Source organism: Brachyhypopomus gauderio, chromosome 3, assembly GCF_052324685.1.
Source record: "Brachyhypopomus gauderio isolate BG-103 chromosome 3, BGAUD_0.2, whole genome shotgun sequence".
Classification (NCBI taxonomy): Eukaryota; Metazoa; Chordata; class Actinopteri; order Gymnotiformes; family Hypopomidae; genus Brachyhypopomus; species Brachyhypopomus gauderio.
The window spans coordinates 6230593-6236158 of NC_135213.1; the positions used below are offsets into that span (position 1 = coordinate 6230593).

Consider the following 5566-nt stretch of genomic DNA (forward strand, 5'->3'; position numbering starts at 1 on the left):
CAACACTCTCATTCTCATCAGATGAGAATTCCTCAATATCAGTGTCCTCCTGAACACAATCCTCTGTCTCAGAGACAATCTCCTCTAAGTCACGTTCCTCGTCCAACAGCTGTTCCAAAACATCTTTGACAGGAGACCTTTCCCCAGAAGACATTTTCAAAGAGAGAGCGTGCAGACTGCAGTATACCCAAAGCACAATGATGAATGATTTGGATAGAGGACTGAGATGCAAGCTTTTATATTTGCTCCTCCCTGATGTAGCATGAACTACCAATGTCCTTGCGGGAATACCACACCCTCCAAAGTGTGGGGAAAAAGGTTGTAGGAGGATAGTTTGTGAGGAGGTCCAGGTGGTGCTGTCTCCTGCTCCACACCGTACTTTTTTCGTGTATCCGTTCTCTCTCTCTCTCGGTTTAACGATCCCCGTCACCGTCGCCGCACGGGCTTGTAGACGCACACTGCTACGATTAGTATCGTGAGCAGGAGAACGGACAGGACGCTGATGAACAGCACTGTCGTGGAGAGGGACAAAAAAGAGAAACATTAACGAACCTGCCTCGGCTGTCAAGGGCATCAGTCTTAAGGCAAGACACTACAAGTTTTCTGAAATGTTATGTTTAAATATGCAAATTAGGTATTATCTAATTAAATATGTGTTAATTTGTATATATTTCAAGAATAGAAATCTGAACAATGCATAAAGTCAGGTTCAAAATTCTTGTTTCATTTTGTTAACATATTAAAATCAAAAGGTTTTTACAGAAGGAATAATGAATATCTTTTTATTACTTTATAAACCAGAAAATACTGTTATAAGTTAAAAAAAATAAACCAAAATTTGACATGTTTTTAGGCATAAATTGTTAGATAATTGAGGCTATAATTGATATATGAAGAATTCCCTTTGTGAAAACCTTCTGAATGAATAAAAGTGTAAAGTTAAACACAGCGCGCACACTGCAACCTGTAGAACTTTTACTCTAGATGTCTGTCTGTCTGTCCTGCACAATAGTTAATCAGTCCTGTTTACAACCTAGTCATCCATCCCTGCTCCATATGTAGGTCCCCCACACATTTCCTCATGATGTCTTTTCAGCTTTTTAGCTGTGCTCAGGTTTGCACTTATGTTTCACTCTGGCAGAAGTGTCAGATGTGACAACCTCTGCTTTTGATACTCTGATCATATCAGCTTCATTACATTGACAGTAAGACTGTGTTCTGCAGCCATAACCTCTCCATATCAGTCATCATAGCAGATAACCCTAACCCTAACCTGTTCATTTCAGGTTTAATTGGTGTATTTATTTTTTTACTTTTACATAAAATAGGTATGTGTTTAAAACTTTTATTCATAAAATATTGTATTAATTCAATTTTATTCATAATTTGTATTAAACTTAAAGCTTTGTCCATTCTGCCACTAAAGAAAAAATCTGTAGGGTAAAAGTAAAACTGACAACAAACAACGCATTATTGAAAGACAGGGCACTTTATTAGTCTGTGGATTAGCTTCTTGTCTCTATCTCAACCCTGTCCCATACCTGTATTCTTTTTGTACACCTGCATGGCCCTACACTAACTCGTGTGCTAAGAGCACCTTTCACATGTTCACTTCAATTGCAACATCTTCCCTAGTTACACCTTGAAGACGCGTATATGTATATACAGTTTTGCGGTACATATCTCTTTCACACAGACTGCACTCTAAAATCAAACTGCTGCAAAACCCATTGTTTGATATTTAAGCCCTGTACCTACACAATTAGGACAAATTAATCCACTAATTATGCGCTTTGCTGTACGGCGCATTGGTCCGTATCTAAAGTCTACTTATTTCTGAAGGACAGCTTACGCATCGATGCGCTGTGTGTAAGCATTTCATTATCTAATTGATTTTTGCAAGTTTTCCCTTGCATCTTCTCGCAAGTGACAATTGTCGTCTTTTCTGATAAGCTGTTAAAACTACTACGTGTTCGAAATAGCCTACTACATACTACTGGCGTACTGCTTGGGCCCCAAATCAGTATCCAGTATGCAGAATGCGAATAAAAAGACTTTTTCCAGTACGCGAAACATCCCCGGATGATATACTACTTCCACAAAATATACCAGTAGCTAGCTAGCTAGTTAGTGTTATTTTAGCAGCATCTAACTATTGCTTTAAAATCTGTTGAATAAATTCCCTATCAGACACTATTGTAAAAAAATAATCTGTATAAAATTTCAATGTTATTTTACAATGTAAACATATTAATTGTGTATTACTGCAGTAAATTACATTATCGGCTCTTGCGTGTTGGTAAGGACAGACCATGACACTGAAGCCCTTGTAGCCTGGTGAGACTCTCATGAGCGTCTTGTTTACCGGGAGACGCAAAACTGCCCAAAAAGCATTTGAGCTTTTCCACTTTAGATCCAGCTTCTGAATCAATCGCAAATTCAGGCCATCTAATCTGTATTTTTTGAATACTGAAACAAACTACATGCACTACATAAGCAATGTGTTTAGTTTCATTATTTTTTCCCCAGAATTGTAAAGATTCCTGGACTACACTGCAAAACGGATGCCATTAAAGTTAAAAGAAAACGAGAAAATCTAAAGCAAAAATACAAGGTAAGATTACTTTCAGTATGTTAGTGTGTTTTAGAAATGCATTTTCCGCTGAACATGGTGTTAGCACCACATACGGATGTGTGTTCATTTTGGATTAATGTAAATACTTACAAAATAGTAATAATAGTGCTCAAATTTCACACTAACTTATGAAGATTAAGATAAGAATAATAATAGATTATTATTATTAATAGATTAATAATCATACCTTGTAATTCATTACAAGGTATTGTTTTATAATTACATTACTGACAGACAATATTTTGTAATTTTTAGTGATTAAATTATGATTTACTGTAAAGGACCTTTTATAACCCCTCTTTCACCTCAACAGCCTTTAAAAAGATTGATCGTCATCAGGTCTTCATCATTCCAAATGTCCTCTCCACCACAGACCTGGGCTTGCACAGGTGTCTGTTGTACCTGGCCTGAACTGCATTCTGTTCTGGTTCTCTAAATGGAGTCATTAGGCAGATGGGTGAAGCCAGTCAGGAATAACCTCCATCTCCAGTGATGCTCCAGCCTTGTGGTGGGTAGAGCTGCTACACACAGACTGAACTCCACTTTTGGACCAGGGTAAGATATATCTTCAATAAATTAGTGTTTGAAATAATTGTCTTCATTATTATTCATCATTATTTTTACAAAAATAAAAAAATATATGCAGCATATTATTCATATCAAATTTTATATTTCATGTATGTATTTTTGGAGGGGTGGGTTTTGTTTGTTTTTTTGCAAAATCAATAAAATCAACTAAAATCCAAGATACAATATTACCCCAAGCTTTATTTTCTTCATACGTTTTAAAAGGTTAGTAGATTCACATACAGTATGTGTAGCAAATTGCAGTAATGTTTAATTTCAGTATTGGACAAGAACAAGTTGATAGCAAAATACTGTAGGCTACTGGTATTTAGCTCTATGGATACTTGTGGTGATAATTATGTGGTTCTTAGTTGCCTGAGTTAAATGTTAAACTCCTCCAAAATTAAAGTTATAACAGTAGTTGTTCTTAAAATCTTCTCTGCCTTCTCTCATCTTCTAAAAATGATAAATGGTCTGACATTTTGAGACTTCAAAGAAAGCACTAATCGCTGGTGGTTACACGTTCACGTGACCCCGTAGTATGTTTTGATTTTGTCGCATACTGGAAACTGTACTGCATACTACTACGAGGACCAGTATGCAGTATATACCGAGTGCCGTATGTAGTATGTAGTAGGCTATTTCGAACAAACAATGAAGCGTAAGCACGTGACCACGTGACACATCTGAACGAATCACGTTCTCAGAAGTCGACACCAGCCAATGAGATGTCAAGCTTGCTTTTAAATCACCATTTTTTCTTCCACGATTGTTTTGCTGATGGAAAGGAAATGACCATATTTGGATATATACTCGTGTGCGAGAGAGTAAATAAATAAACACCTAAATGTTTACATTTTCTTTCCAACGGTTTGAATGAAGACATGTTACGAAATCAAAATAGCCTAAAACCTCAAAATTGACCAGTGCATAAAACGATGTTTTTGCCTGCCGTGAATCACATTGTGTGCCAAATCAAAACAGCCCACATAAACAACAGAGTTTCATTCATTTATTTAAACAAAACTCGCAGATGTGTTTAATGTTCAGCACAAAGCCAAACAGCCATGTCATTAACGCCACTGCTGGGCCTACAGTCTCACGGTGTTTCATGTCTTACCTAAATGTTGATTTTGCAGCACCTCATATGGTCTTTCGTTGGCTTTGCCTTCTTCTGCTTGTGCCTCACCAAACGCCCAGATGGCAATGAAGCAACCTAGAGAATAAACGGTGTGTCCACACATGACTACGGACCAGGTTCGCTCCGTGAGGTGCATCGCATCGTCCGGGACGGAGAACGGACACTTACCGATTACGACCGCGCTAACGTGGACTCAACGCTCTATTGTCCAGACATTCACCAAAGAATGGATGTGTTATTTAAAAAAAAATCACTTAGTGCATGCTATAAATACCTATTATGCAATTCCCACACACTGTGAATTTATCCCCACACAATGGCTTTCAATAAAGATAGATTTAGAAGATGTGAAAAGATCACATGTATGAATTAACCACGAGCTCAAACTAGTCGGTAAGAGTTTCAGTGGTAAGACGTATTTTCAAAATAAAAGTCACGGGTTAGTAACACTTAAACATGTGCACCTGAACATGTGAACCTATAAACACAAAGATATCAAGTACATACAAGGATCAATGCATTTCATGTGCATCTGGACATTTCTCACATTTGTGTAAATACATTATAGCGCAGATTTCCTATAGCACAGATTTCCTTCAGTAAAGATAGATTTAGAAGATGTGAAAAGATACGAGGCTGAAGTTGATTACTTATCCGCAGTTTGAGATTCGTTTGGTTACTTATTCGCAGCTCCGTATTCGGCGGTTGAAGTTGATTACTTATTCAAAAAGGGTGTAGATTATAAAAGCTATCGCTCATAAAAGCGATAGATTAAACCAGGGGCGAGGCTAGGGTATTTTTAGTGGTGCTAGAGCACCACCGTGAGGTTGCTCAGCACCCCCTGGCTCAACACATTTTAAAAATTATATTATGCAAAAAACTTGCTCTGCACCTGCGCAATACTTTGGTTCGACTGGCCAATCTGGCAACCCTGCTTCAAAACGAGGCTTGTGACCAGTCCACTTATCAACTATATCTCTTCTGATTGGTTGGCACATTCACGCGACTGCTTGCTGCTAGAATTGTCTACAGCTTGGCATTTTGTTCTGGTCGTAAGCTAGCTGTTCACATTCTACATTTCTGGATCTGCGAGGCAGCCAGCACCTGAGCTGGGGTGAGAAGGTATGTTTCTTCACTGCAAAAAAAAAAAATCTTAACAAGTAAAATTAAGTCATTTTAAGGCAATAAATATTTTTTTCTAGTGATGGCAAACCGAAGCTTTG

General features: G+C 37.7%; 1 long non-coding RNA gene across 1 annotated transcript; it reads right to left on the minus strand.

Moving 5' to 3' along the window:
• Positions 1-374: 374 nt before the first annotated feature.
• Positions 375-5170, minus strand: LOC143510100 (uncharacterized). Its single transcript, XR_013129900.1, has 2 exons — positions 4323-5170; positions 375-512 (listed from the first exon to the last, which is right to left on the minus strand). It is a non-coding gene; the product is annotated as an uncharacterized LOC143510100 (long non-coding RNA).
• Positions 5171-5566: the final 396 nt, after the last annotated feature.